This window comes from Rhipicephalus microplus, chromosome 10 (assembly GCF_043290135.1).
Source record: "Rhipicephalus microplus isolate Deutch F79 chromosome 10, USDA_Rmic, whole genome shotgun sequence".
In the NCBI taxonomy this organism is placed as follows: Eukaryota; Metazoa; Arthropoda; class Arachnida; order Ixodida; family Ixodidae; genus Rhipicephalus; species Rhipicephalus microplus.
The window spans coordinates 86,107,950-86,123,455 of record NC_134709.1 but is presented as its reverse complement, the minus strand read 5'-3'; positions in this window follow the sequence as shown (position 1 = coordinate 86,123,455).

Sequence of the window (15,506 nt, the reverse complement as noted above, 5' to 3'; positions counted from 1 at the left end):
TGTAGTTTTTGACCTCGTCTTCTAAGCAGTGCGGAGTCACTAAGCAACAAAAATGTCACAGCGCCCCCCCCCCCCCTTACCCCAACTTCTCAAAAAAGAAATAAATTATGCGCACAGAAAAGAGAACATAACCAACCGGTGAAGCGCTGAACAGTGTTCTGAATGTCATGTCTTGTCTCTATTCCAAGTTTTAATGTGCTGTAACTTTCTTTGCCTCAATGATGTTTATTAGCCTTACATCTTCTCTTAAAGAGTAATTTATGACACAGGTTATCTTTTACTTGCTGTTAAAGAAACGTTTAACTTATTAATTAATACTTAACCTCGTTGATTCCTATTTTACTCTGTTCTAAAAAAAATATATGTTCACCTGTGAACCATGCTACTATGAGCACTTTCCTATTTCACAATTTCAACTTGTGCCGCAAAACCAACTGTGACGTTTATAATAATTAAAACTATACATTTTGTAAACTGGAAGCCCCTGATGCAGCATGTGCAGCGCGAACGCAGCTCCGTCATAGAGCTAGTTATACCTCATCGTTCTGTGAGCCACAGCCATCGCTTTCCATTTTGTTTTTCAAAACGGATACATAATTTTACAGCATACTTGGACTTCTGTCATTTGATTGTTATTACTATAGACGAGCGTAAGAGGGGGGGCATGTCCCTTAAAAGGATGGGGAAGGGGCGCAAGATCAGCCCCAGTACATTGACACAATAAGGAGGGGGGCACTGCAAAGAATCATCACTACCCCCCTCCCTGAAAGGGAATCCTACTGACGCCTATGGTCATTGACCTTTGTTATCCTTGTGGACACTAGATGCAATTAATACAGCGTTCCACTTCGAACTTGACCTCCTTTTGCCAACCCTATATCGGGGGTTTCATTGCCGATCACGGCTGTTTCTCAATTTTGTGTGGTCTCATACGATGAAGATCATAGAAAGCACAGGAGACTTGACTGAACCAGCATTGCGACCGCTATAGAATTTGTATCAAGCCCGTAGTCAGGACTATGGGGGGGGGGGGCAGTGGGGTGTGGGGCATTTGTTGAAGGCCTTAAAAAGCACCTACCTTCATTATTTGTCATAGGTAAAAAATTCCTTACTTTCAGATGGGTGGGGGGTGGGGGTGAGGGGCTCTAGGGTATTATTTTTGGCTATCAGCCTGGCTTGTAGGTATCCATACCTTCAAATAGCGTAGGTTGGGCAGAATGAAAGGAAAACACAGAAAAGACGGGCTCCTTCTTGTACTTGTGCGTTAGCCCCAGGATGAGAAATAGTAGAAAGCATAGACGAACTCGGAACTAACGGTTAACCAGAGAAGCCCAAGTGTTCGACTCCGGCGTTTATCCCTCGGTTAATCCCAGAAAGTGTTTCACAACTGTTGGCTGCGTCTGTCGAGAGATAACTAATGCTTGGCGCTCATGTGCTGCCTTCTTCCTTTTGAGTTGACGGTTAGGGAGTAGAATATGGCTTGCCCAATGTCTGTTGTATATGCGCGTTAGGAGTTCTTGCATTCATAGGATGAACAAACCTTTCTTTCACTCAGCTATATAACGTATCGCGTTAAAATTAAGCTTTAAAGCATGTAAAAGTTGTAATCTAAAAATTGATTGGTATGTGAGGTTTAACGTCCCAAAACCATCATATGATTATGAGAGACGCCGTAGAGGAGGGCTCCGGAAATTTTGACCTCCTGGGGTTCTATAACGTGCACCGAAATCTGAGCACACGGGCCTACAGCATTTCTGCCTCCATCGGAAATGCAGCCGCCGCAGCCGGGATTCGATCCCGCGACCTGCGGGTGAGCAGCCAATGTAAAGAGTAAATGGGTAATCATTAGTATTTAAAAATAGTAGCTATCACACACCTAATTTTTTGATTGCGGGCTTAATTGCTTGATACAGAACACTATTAAGGAATGCAGGGCGGCAAGGACTACCTCCGTAAGGGTTGAAAGCATTGTAAGCTCTGGAAGAGCATATGTTTTGTTAGATTATTTGTTTCCTTAGTGCTGATGCTGTTTGATTTCTCTATGTATGAACGTTATAAATTATGTTTCAATTGTTATATGCACAAATTAGTTCCGAATTGTACCATTTTATGTATTAAGCCATCCTTGAATTTTGTTCTTATATGTGTACTGCCCCTCCTGTAGAGCCAAATTGACCAGCAGTATTTTGAAACAAATAAATAATTGAATGAACAAATTCATTAAAAATAAACTTCAGGAAAAAATAGCCTCTGTACTTGCTTACTTGGCAAGTACTTTTACCTTCCGGCACTGCGATGAAGTTGACAACGTCCTTGCAAGTCAGCGTACTCTATATAGGCTCCTTAAAAGGAGTCATATACCGTAACTCTACTACCGCTTAACGGTTAGCGCTCCTGCCGACTGTCATCGGCGTATGCTTGGGTCTAATTCCAGAACGGACGTCTCGCTAACGGGCACCGACAGCTCATCTGTGCGCGAAAGCTCTCTTACAGGGCCACCACCGACTGCTGAGTTCTATACGCGCGCCAACATTAGACGACCCGGGCGACCCCGTCAAGCCCCGACGCGCACGCTAAACAACCCGCAAAGACAGCTGATGGTCCGCCTCCACTTACGCATCCACGAGGGCAGGTGGTGTACGGCGAAGCGTGCGGGGGACAGGTGAAATCGGCTAACAGAGCGCGTCTTGCACGTGTCCGGTACGTCCTAGAAAGAGCTCACGCACCGTAAGCGGGCAGCTGGATTCTCGTTGCCGTGCGTGTGTGGCGCGCTCGCCGGCGTAGAAGGGCACCCAGACGGCCGTTCGGGGGTCAAGGCGCGGGACCCAAGCGGGAAACCTGCCAAACATCTGGGACGATGCGATCGTGCCACTCCCTGCAGTAACGCGCCGACCATCATGGAAAACAACCAAGGCAAACCGGAAGCGGTCCCGGCGGCGCGGCTTCCGGCGCAGGTGCTTCTTGCGTCATCCCGCGTGGGGCACGCAGACGACACGCGCCTGGAGAACTGACGACATTTTATTTCTTCTTTTGGATCCGCGTTTCTTCTGTACGAACATGAAGAGAAAGACACGTAATGTAAAATGAGGGACGCACAACCTAGTATGAAGATGGGGAGTGCAAAAGATCAAACGGACTCGGAGACTGGAAGGTAAATGATTCGCTCGCGCTAAGATTAGACAGCATATTAGCGGAAGCGGCACGGGCTGCTCTCTGCGCATCTGCTGCGAGCACGCCTAGCGCGTGCCGAGTGCAAAGGTGTATGTGTACCATAAGAAGCGTGACGCAGCCACGCGCGTTTCCTTTCGTGATCCGTCACGGGACCACGTCGCCTGACGGGACAGGAGGACCCATTTTTGTATGCTGCTCTCGAAGCACCTCCGAGGAACGTGTACCGGTAGTAAGCTTATTAAAAACGGGAACCGCGCATACGAAGCACGTACTGACATCTAGACTATTAGGCACCAGGCCCGTATTTACTAAGCCTGTTCCTCGCAAAGTTTCTTATCGTAATAGCTAGAAGGGAATCTGGCGCTAGTGCCTAAGGAAGCTTAAGGTCCTTCTATCTTTGCCGGCTCCTTCAGCGGCGTCTGCGCCAACATGGGGATAATGGAAAGTACAGGCTCCGCATGTATTACGTTCTGGAGATTGGCAACGCTTCTTTGCCGGGTACAAAAGCAAGTGATATGGAGTTATTTTTCAATAAAACTTGCTATAGTTGTTTGTATACGTAAAACTTACTCCACAAAACTTGCGTGACAGTGAGATGGCCGGGTACCCAGGACATAACAAACATGAGGTATCGCATTGCTCTGGAATTGCGTTCTAGATTTGGCATCAGAATATAATGAATTATTTTTTACTTATGCTTGAAAACAAACCTGCTTGGTTTTTCATCGAAAGTACGCATTATCTATTTACGGAAATAACCCTGCTGTATGGAATGAGAAACGCCTAACTTATCGTGTGCTGCGATGCCAGGTGAATATGTTCAAATGTCTTGCCCTTAATTTAGCGGCCGTTTAGATGCGAAGACAAGTAAGAGGAACGTGCAGGTGCTTCCACTTGACGTCGCCTTCGGTTCGCAGTCGATCAGAACAAGTATTGGCAAGACGCATCTATAAAACACCTGAACTATGTGATATCCTGCACTGGCATGGGACTCTACATCTATGCTCAGCGGTGAGTGCATGGCACTTTACTAAAACTGCGAAATACAACCTGTAGAACTGCAACATCGCGGGAAGGAGAGAGTTAGCAGTCTCCGGTCTCTTTGAACAACAACAACAAAAATAATAAAACGCTGCTTGAGTGCTTTGCACCACACCCGTCCACCCACGCTGCGCGAAGAACGAAACTGGAACTGTAGGAAATTATCCGTGGAGAGTTCGCCAATTAACGCTATCTGATCCGAAGCCTGTACTTCTCATCATTCCCATGGTGGTTCAATGATCGCAGTTCCAGTTTCCTCTCTAGGTTACTGTACGAAACTCCACGCTGTTCTTAATCAGTTTGTTGAAAAACTGGAGGTAACACCAGATCGTGGCAACTTATCTTGACATAAGAGAGAGGGCTGCGGAGGTAAGGCTTTCACACATTTGTGTTGTCCTGCAAGTAGGCAGCTTGCGGCTGATTTCGATTTGCTCACTCGAATTCTTAACTCATTTACAAAATTATATGCGTGAAAATGTTAACTTCGGAAGAGGGGCTTGTTGGGGGAGTTGGTTCAGCATCATAGTTGAATTTAACGCAGAAAAGCAGGGACGTAGAAAGGACCACACGAGCTCAGCGCAAGCCGTGAATGGGCGAGGCACTTCGATAGTTGAGTGTACATTCTAATGTCATACCATGCGGATATCCATATATATATATATATATATATATATATATATATATATATATATATATATATATATATATATATATATATATATATATATATATATATATATATATATATATATATATATATATATATATATATATATATATATATATATATATATATATATATATATATATATATATATATATATATATATATTGTTAAGGCGTTTACTAGCCGGCAACGAGCGAGAATACACAATGGCGACAGTCACAGCCAAGCACGGGCTCTCAGTGCGAGCGGCGTCCTTGTTGGGTAGCCCCACTAGAAGGTACTCAAGAGTTCGACCCATTTCAGCGTTCGGAGGCTTCGCTACAATTACCCCGGGATCAAAGAGGGAGCCGCCTGGCGACCTAACAGCTCGTTACTATGAGCGGGTCATAATAAGCCTTCAGGCGCTCCACGTTGACGATGTCTCGCCCACGGCGGCGCATGTCCGAAATTTGTTCAACGGGTTCGATCAGATAGTTGACGGGTGAGGTGCGCTCGATGACACGGTAGGGGCCTTCGTATTTGGGACGTAGCTTGGAAGAGAGGCCAGCTGCAGAGGTCGGGATCGAGAGCCATACAAGCGCACCAGGAAGAAACGTGTGCTCAGAAGTGGTGGAGCCGTCACGAATACTCTTCTGCCGCTCTTGCTCTTGCGTCGTAAAAGTCTTGGCAAGCTCGCGACACTCTTCAGCAAGCCTGGCTGTCTCGGAAATAGGTGTACACTCAGATGGATCCGGCGTGTACGGGAGTATCGTGTCCATGGTGTGCGACGGGTGCCTTCCGTACAGCAAGTAGAAAGGTGAAAAACCAGTCGTGCTCTGAGGGGCGGTTTTGTGGGCGTAGGTGACAAAGGGCAGTATATTATCCCAATTAGTGTGGTTGGCAGCGACGTACATAGAAAGCATGTCGCCGAGGGTGCGGTTAAAGCGTTCGGTGAGGCCATTCGTCTGTGGGTGGTAAGCAGTAGTTTTTCGGTGGACAGAATGGCACTCCGTCAGAATGGCTTCGACGACTTCCGACAAGAAGACACGGCCTCGATCGCTGAAAAGCTCTTGGGGTGGTCCGTGGCGCAGTATAAATCGATGCAGCAGGAAGGACGCAACATCGCGCGCAGTAGCCGCAGGGAGAGTGGCGGTTTCGGCGTATCGCGTTAAATGATCAACGGCAACGATGACCCAGCGGTTACCATCCGACGTCAGAGGAAGTGGTCCATACAAATCGATACCTACACGCCCAAAGGGACGGTCAGGGGAAGGTAACCGTTGCAGACCGGCGTGCGACATGTGGGCTGACGGTTTACGGCGTTGGCAAGTGAGGCAAGAGCGAACGAACTGCTGCACATAGCGGTACATCCCGCGCCAGAAGTAGCGTTGTCGAATGCGATGGTAGGTCTTGAATACCCCAGAGTGCGCGCATTGCGGATCAGAATGGAAGGATTCACATATTTCTGACCGCAGACTGCGGGGTATCACGAGTAACCACTGCCGGCCGTCGGCGTCGTAATTTCGTCGGTGTAGAAGGCCGTCACGGATGGTAAAATGGCGAGCTTGACGACGCAAGGCACGCGTGGATGGCGTTGCGGATAGATCAGAGAGCATGTCGATGAGCGGGCCGATCCAATTATCCTTTCGCTGTTCGGTAGCGATGATGTCAACATCAATGGCAGAAACAGCAGCCGAGGATACTGAGCAGAGCACATCACCTTCAGACAGAGGGGAGCGCGAGAGGGCGTCGGCGTCAGCATGCTGGCGTCCGTTGCGGTACAGCACGCAGATGTCGTAGTCTTGTAAGCGAAGAGCCCAACGGGCGAGACGGCCTGAGGGATCCTTCAATGATGAAAGCCAGCATAGTGCATGATGGTCGGTGACGACATCGAATGGGCGACCATACAGAACGTCCTGGATGACAACGCGAGCTGTGCACCCTGCTGTAGGATGAATGCGGTGCAAACTTGCAGTACGGAGGGATAACCCAGAAAGTGGCGTCGTCACTTTTCGAAGTAAGCGGCAGAGTTTTTCGTCCATAACTGAAACGGCAGCTCCAGTGTCAATAAGAGCCGATGCACAAACACCGTCCACAAGCACGTCAATGACATTCGAGGGGCTGCTCTGAGGGCTTTCACATTGCGATAGCGTCGCAGTCCTTGCCTCGGGGACTGCGACGACTAGTTTTCCCGCTCATGAGCTGCCGCACTTGGCCGCATGGGGGACAGGGAACGACGTCGTGGAGACGGCGATCGTCGAGATGGACCTGGGCGAGATCGAGGTGGCATAGACGGCGGTTCTTCGCGATAAGGACGGCTGAGTTGGCCAGCAACAGGTGAAGAAATTGGAGCCGGCTGTACGCGATGGCAATAACGGGCCACGTGACCAGCGTAACCGCAGGCAAAGCAGATGGGCTGGTTGTCGGGTGTGCGCCATCTGTTCACTGGGGTAGGTCTCACCCATGTCGCAAGGGCTGATGGACGAAACGGTGGCTGCATCGTGGACTGAAGCTGAGGCTGAGGGGTTACGTCAACATACGTAGCGGGCACACCCGCTGCAAAGGACGGAGGTCGAGCGGCAGCTTCGGCTTGAGTCAGAGGGGCGGTTGCTGGAACGACTTGGGGTGGCCTGGCGACAACTTGCGCGTAACTCAGGAGCGCAGGAGCCGGAGGCTGTGGAGGGTGGTACGCAGGCATTACCTCCGCTACTTCCTGTTCAATCGCTGACGGATGGGAGGGAGAAGGGTAGTAGGCGATTGTTGAACAGTCGGTTGGTGGGCAAAGGGCAGGAGTGAGAACTGACGCGCGATTTCCTCCCGGATGAAGGACTTTAGGTCTGCCATCAACGCCACTTGGTCACAACTGGCCTCCAAGCCAGCAAGCGTTGCAGCTCGTGGTGGGGAGCGTCGGGTCATCGAACGCTGCCGGCGGAGCTCCTCGTAGCTCTGGCACAGTGTTATGACCTCAGCCACTGTGCCGGGGTTTTTGGCAAGCAGCATCGTGAAGGCATCATCGTCGATGCCTTTCATGATGTTCCGGATCTTGTCAGACTCGGACATGGTGGGATTAGATTTGTTGGATAGGTCCAGGCCGTCTTCAATATAGCTGGTGAATGACTCACCAGCCTCCTGAGCACGTTCACGCAAGCGCTGCTCGGCTTGCAGCTTGCGAACAGCAGGGCGGCCGAAGACGTTGATGATTGCGGTCTTGAAATCGGGCCAGGTGGCAAAATCGGACGCGTGGTTGTTATACCACAAACGGGCAACACCCGTAAGGTAGAATACCAAGTTGGTCAGCTTGCCGTCCTCGTCCCATTTGTTGGGGACGCTCACGCACTCGTAAATGGCGAGCCAGTCCTCCACGTCAGTGCCATCAGCGCCAGTGAAGATGGGTGCATCGCGGATTCTGGGGACACCGGGACAAGGGGGTGGCATTGGAGGAGGCGTTTGCTGAGTAGCGTCGTGGTACATAGTAGATGGCAGGGTACGTGATAGTAGCTCCAAAGGCATAGACAGGGATCGCAGCACTCTCCACCAAATTGTTAAGGCGTTTACTAGCCGGCAACGAGCGAGAATACACAATGGCGACAGTCACAGCCAAGCACGGGCTCTAAGCGCGAGCGGCGTCCTTGTTGGGTAGCCCCACTAGAAGGTACTCAAGAGTTCGACCCATTTCAGCGTTCGGAGGCTTCGCTACAATATATATATATATATATATATATATATATATTTATGCTTCGCTACAATATATATATATATATATATATATATATATATATATATATATGAGATATAACAGACAGTAATGCCAAGGAATGTACAGGGGAAGTTATTAACATTAATGGAATGTAAATAAGAAGAAAGAAAAGTGGATGAAAAAATTACCAACTGTAAGCAGGAATCGAACCTACGACCTTCGAATTACGCGTTCGATGCTCTAACCACTGAGCTATTACAGCGGCACTCCCTCCATCCACTTTTTTGGGTTTATCTGTGAATTTTAGAAGTAGGAGCGACAGTCAGCGCCATCTATAAGCCAAACAACGAGTGTGAAAACACTCTTATGCGCATGTTTGGCGTCACGTAGCACGTGAACTTATTATGAGCGGGCAGCTGATTAATTGTCCCTCTTATACAACCTAAACACACCAAGTCTGCCAGTACGAGACCCTCGTTCAATGAAATAAGGGAAAGAAGTGTATACCTAAGGGCTCGTTTTTCCGTGTTTTTAACACGACGCAGATGGCGCTGACTGTCGCTCCTACTTCTAAAATTCACAGATAAACCCAAAAAAGTGGATGGAGGGAGTGCCGCTGTAATAGCTCAGTGGTTAGAGCATCGAACGCGTAATTCGAAGGTCGTAGGTTCGATTCCTGCTTACAGTTGGTAATTTTTTCATCCACTTTTCTTTCTTCTTATTTACATTCCATTAATGTTAATAACTTCCCCTGTACATTCCTTGGCATTACTGTCTGTTATATCTCATTATTATTGTGTTAAAAACACGGAAAAACGAGCCCTTAGGTTGTGGGGATCTGAGGCGCGCCCGCGACCATTTTCGCGGGCATTCTGCCACACGGCCACACCCTTTTGCTTCCCTGCTCTGTTAACATCCTGTGGCGATAGATGGCGCCACGCGCGGGCACGGCGCGCGCCACTGCGCGCGCCGAGGGAGCGTCTCTGGTTCCGTGGACAGCGCCGGGTAAGCACGTGTTTTCCTTCGTCCGCGTCCCCTTTGGGAATCGCGGACGGTAGCCTGTCTGGGGTGACCCTGGGGCACCCCGGCAGGCGTGTTTACTTGAGTGCTAGCTTCGGAGCGTACGCTAAGCCCAGAGCGGTGCCTAGTGCTTGAAGTGGTCGTACCACAACGAGCCGCACTTGCGTTAGGCCTACGCGTACGAGGTTTGCCCTAACACTCGCGACCAGGCCCATTGGCCATCGTGAGAATGCGCAGCATAGCCGCGAGGGACCTTTTCCCGACCGGCGTGTCAAAGCTCGCCATTGCCAGCTGCGACGTGCTCGCGGTTTTCCCCTTATTGTGAACGTCCGCGTGCGGGTGCCTTTGCTACCCGCGTCCCGGGAGCGGACGTTGTACTGTTGTTCGGGGTGCCGCCAGAGGCAATAAAGTGTTGTGTACTTTTACATTAGAACACTGTCTATTTGCCGCGCCGCGCTAAACGCCTTATCAGTTGAGCGCGCACGGAGCGGTGCGCTACACGCGAGTAAACGGAGTAGCGGCCCTGTGGCTCGCTAAGCGTGAACCCGCGGTGATCGTCCGCTGCAGTTAGAGCGGGGGTCACCATACTGGCGCCCAACGCGGTATCAAAGGCTCATTAAGCCTTTGATTAGTCTTAGCCGAGTCAGCCGCCTTTGCGAATCAGGCTCGCCGCGTTTACCCGCGTTATGTCTGCTCCGCGTGAGTCTGTCCGCTGACGCATTTAGCAGATACCGCATTGCTCGAGAACAGGGCCAGTGCCCCCTTGAGCATCACAATCGCGCAGCACCCCCACATTCCCCCAACCTTAAATCAAACCATATCCCGAAATCAGAAATTAGCTACACAAGCTTTAACAAAAAAATGATATCGCACGACCATAATGTCCTTGCGCCACGACACCGCCGCCGGTCGACACTGCTGCACTCTCCGGCTAGACTTCACCTCTGTACCGGCCCCGCAACAGCAACGTTGCCGTCGGCGCGACGATCCGTCGCTAGCGCCGACACGTCTTCCAGTTGCGACCAGCACTCACGAGGGCGCCGGACTGCAGGCAGTTGCGCAGGTCCCAGGCATCTTCATCGCCCGAACTCACGACCGCATTCCTGGCCAGCGACGCTGACGATGCGCAGGACAGCCGGCCGTGGATGACATCCCTCCCGCTGAATACATCAACAAAAAACAAAACTCGAAAGAAACAAAGGAGCGCGGCCCAGGGGAGGGAGCTTCAGGCTTTTCGGCCACGTGGTACGGTGGTTAGTACTGCTAGCTAATACATCGGTGGCGGCCGAGACGCCCATCAAAATAAAAACAAAAATCACTTTTCCTAACTCGTGCTCACAAGGAAAAAAAAGTGAGGGAAGCAGAGCGCAACACCTCAACGCTACGATCCACCTAGTTGTGCCACGTGCGACAGGCGGCTGCGCAGAGCCTTAGGCCTAATGAGTCGCTCGGCAACAACCGGCATCCACCCAGCACCCAGCCTAGGCGCATAAGAGGCAGCCGCGAGGAGACTTCCACTCTGTAAGGTGGCCCTATCGCTCGCCGCACACAGCAGCTTACCGAGCGATCGGCGTCCACCGCCCCGGGCGGTGTCACGACGCCCCGGCGTCGAGCCGCAATACAAGTCAGCAACGACGCCCGGCTCCCTGAGCCCAAAGAGATAGAAGAAGCTATTTACAGAAAATCGGACCACCCACGAGGCTTCCGTACTCACTCGCTTCGGGCCTGGCCTACAAACCACGTGCTCTAGGCCTTGCTTACCCCAGGATGCGGACCGCATGGCTCTCGTCCTAATTCAACAACGTTTTTGAAAACTAACAACAAAAAATAAGAACACTTGCGAGCAAAAAAAAAAAGAAAGTCAACCTGCCGACAAATTGAAACACGTTACAAAACCAATCCCCTCGCTTCTCAACAAAGCACACCACCGACGCTAGCAAAGAAGTCCCCCCTAGGCCTACTCTACTCCGGCTCTAACAATATCCCTGTACCGAACCGCAAGAACTGTCGTCCGACACTCCAAGAGCTCCACGTTGGGCAGCCAGTGTGGGGTCTCGGCGAGGCGAACGCGCGCACCGCCACGCCACGCTCTTGGAGTGACGGACACAGTGAACACGGTCGGTACCAAGCACACCACATACATACATTTATTAACCAATTTAGACGACGATATCGTCTAAATTGGTTAATAAATGTATGTATGTGGTGTGCTTGGTACCGACCGTGTTCACTGTGTCCGTCACTCCAAGAGCGTGGCGTGGCGGTGCGCGCGTTCGCCTCGCCGAGACCCCACACTGGCTGCCCAACGTGGAGCTCTTGGAATCGTCGTCTAAATTGGTTAATAAATGTATGTATGTGGTGTGCTTGGTACCGACCGTGTTCACTGTGTCCGTCACTCCAAGAGCGTGGCGTGGCGGTGCGCGCGTTCGCCTCGCCGAGACCCCACACTGGCTGCCCAACGTGGAGCTCTTGGAGTGTCGGACGACAGTTCTTGCGGTTCGGTACAGGGATATTGTTAGAGCCGGAGTAGAGTAGGCCTAGGGGGGACTTCTTTGCTAGCGTCGGTGGTGTGCTTGTGTGTGCGTGTGGCGACAGCTTAAGGAGTCACCGACCCCTACACCACTTTGGACTCTGGAGGTGTTCGGAGACCTGCGGTCCTTAGGCAGTCCGGTTGCGCCCTGCTCCCGACCGTCGCTGATAAGCTCTGCTGGCCTTTCTATCACGGCTCCTGTACGAGGCCAGCTGTCGCAGACGCTGTGCACGACTCGACCGACGCCGCAGGACGCTTCGCAGCCAGTAGATTTGGCGACCTTGATTCCAGCAAAAGGGCCGGCTGTCGTCAGCGAGGTCCATCCGAACCTCCACCGAGGCGGCGTTCGTCGGACTCGCAGGGCTGTCGTCAACATCGACGAGACGAAGTCACCCAAGTCCAACATTACGTGACGCTTCCCCTCCGAGCTGTGGACGCGCTCTTGCGTGAGCATCATGAACTCCCGTTACCCCTCTTCCGCGGAGCCATTGTATTTCTAGAGTGTATTCTTGTGTTGTGTTTTTTCTTCAGCAGCAGTTGCAGAGCGAGGCTGAGGCTAGCTGTTGCCCATTGCATGACGCCTTTGCATGCATGGGTGACGACCGGCTGCCTTTGCAGACCGGTATATAGGGTGAATTAAGGAGAGGAGGATGTGGGGATCTGAGGCGCGCCCGCGACCATTTTCGCGGGCATTCTGCCACACGGCCACACCCTTTTGCTTCCCTGCTCTGTTAACATCCTGTGGCGATAGATGGCGCCACGCGCGGGCACGGCGCGCGCCACTGCGCGCGCCGAGGGAGCGTCTCTGGTTCCGTGGACAGCGCCGGGTAAGCACGTGTTTTCCTTCGTCCGCGTCCCCTTTGGGAATCGCGGACGGTAGCCTGTCTGGGGTGACCCTGGGGCACCCCGGCAGGCGTGTTTACTTGAGTGCTAGCTTCGGAGCGTACGCTAAGCCCAGAGCGGTGCCTAGTGCTTGAAGTGGTCGTACCACAACGAGCCGCACTTGCGTTAGGCCTACGCGTACGAGGTTTGCCCTAACACTCGCGACCAGGCCCATTGGCCATCGTGAGAATGCGCAGCATAGCCGCGAGGGACCTTTTCCCGACCGGCGTGTCAAAGCTCGCCATTGCCAGCTGCGACGTGCTCGCGGTTTTCCCCTTATTGTGAACGTCCGCGTGCGGGTGCCTTTGCTACCCGCGTCCCGGGAGCGGACGTTGTACTGTTGTTCGGGGTGCCGCCAGAGGCAATAAAGTGTTGTGTACTTTTACATTAGAACACTGTCTATTTGCCGCGCCGCGCTAAACGCCTTATCAGTTGAGCGCGCACGGAGCGGTGCGCTACACGCGAGTAAACGGAGTAGCGGCCCTGTGGCTCGCTAAGCGTGAACCCGCGGTGATCGTCCGCTGCAGTTAGAGCGGGGGTCACCATAAGGTATACACTTCTTTCCCTTATTTCATTGAACGAGGGTCTCGTACTGGCAGACTTGGTGTGTTTAGGTTGTATAAGAGGGACAATTAATCAGCTGCCCGCTCATAATAAGTTCACGTGCTACGTGACGCCAAACATGCGCATAAGAGTGTTTTCACACTCGTTGTTTGGCTTATAGATGGCGCTGACTGTCGCTCCTACTTCTAAAATTCACAGATAAACCCAAAAAAGTGGATGGAGGGAGTGCCGCTGTAATAGCTCAGTGGTTAGAGCATCGAACGCGTAATTCGAAGGTCGTAGGTTCGATTCCTGCTTACAGTTGGTAATTTTTTCATCCACTTTTCTTTCTTCTTATTTACATTCCATTAATGTTAATAACTTCCCCTGTACATTCCTTGGCATTACTGTCTGTTATATCTCATTATTATTGTGTTAAAAACACGGAAAAACGAGCCCTTAGGTATACACTTCTTTCCCTTATATATATATATATATATATATATATATATATATATATATATATATATATATATATATATATTGTAGAACGATATGGCTAAACGCTGACCAACTACATGATTGACATATCCAGTAAACGTGTTTGCTGAAAACATCGTGCTACTCAATAAATAGAAAGAAAGCATTCGTTTAAAGTGACCAATAATTGTGTCTTTTGTACGACTTCCCTAACTGTTTTAATCTCATAATAAATGAAAGAGCATTTACCTGGAAGGCAAGTCAGAAAATTACCGGTGAAATTAAATACTTTATTTTCTGGCATGGTGACCGGCATGCGCATCGGTTCTGTAGTGCTGTCAAGAATAGTCGCCGAACATAGTAGGCACACTCACACTTCGACGTTTGCGGGCCCTGTTGCATTCCTCGGGCCAACTTTGTGTCTCGTCGTGCTGCCGAAACGGATCCAGGAGTCTACGAAGATAGTAGCACATATTTGAGATCTACTCCGCCAGATGTCACAGCGGTTTGCGCTGCTCTTTAGTGAAATGAAAAAGAAAATTAACTTCCGTTAATTATAAGGATGGTAAAGAAGTCTTCGTTTAATGTAAACAAATGCTTCAATAAAATATGTATTTAATGCAATTGTTAACTTGCACCAGAACCGTCGGTGTTGTACCTGTTATAACTTTTTTAGAAGACCGGAAGACCATCTTTTTTTTGCCTGATTAATAAAACCGGATGTGATCAAACCCGAGTGCTTGAAAGAGTAATGAGGCTGCCGCTCGTTGCGCATGGTACCCATAAGTGGTGCGTGATTATATGACTGCGAATTTCGAATGTTTATATATTAGCGCCTCTTTCTGTACGCAAATAGAAATCGCCTTGCTCGGTGCACGGAAGAAGAGATATTAAGGAAGCGCAACTTTCGTTAGAACGGGTGCCCGCAGGCGTCCAGATAAGGTCACATGAGTTATAAAAAGTAATATGCGCCGTCGGAGACAATTCAGTCGGCGGCACCTTGCCACGCAAAGCCGCAAGCACGAAAAAAAAAGAAGCTGCAGCATATCCACGGAGTGAATGATGATGATTGGGGCGAAGTGTCCGTCGATGCGTCCGTGTGTCCGTTCGTACGTCCGTCCTTGCGTTCGTCCACGTGTGTCGGTCCATGCATCCGCCCGTGCATGCGCCTGCCTACCCGCCTGTCTGTCTGTCTGTCTGTCTGTCTGTCTGTCTGTCTGTCTGTCTGTCTGTCTGTCTGTCTGTCTGTCTGTCTGTCTGTCCATTCATCCGTGCGTCCATGCGTCTGTCTGTCACTCACACAAGTGCCACCTGCTGAGTGCGCCATGGAACTAGGTAGTGACAAACTGGTCACAGATATGCATGGACAGACCCACGGCTTTAGGAGCTTTGCCCCTAAAAAGAAACGTGACTCGTGCGACCGGTGCGCTCGAAAACCGAAACTTAGACCTCCGTGACGGGGGCGCGCGGCGAACACACGGTGCAATATCGCCATT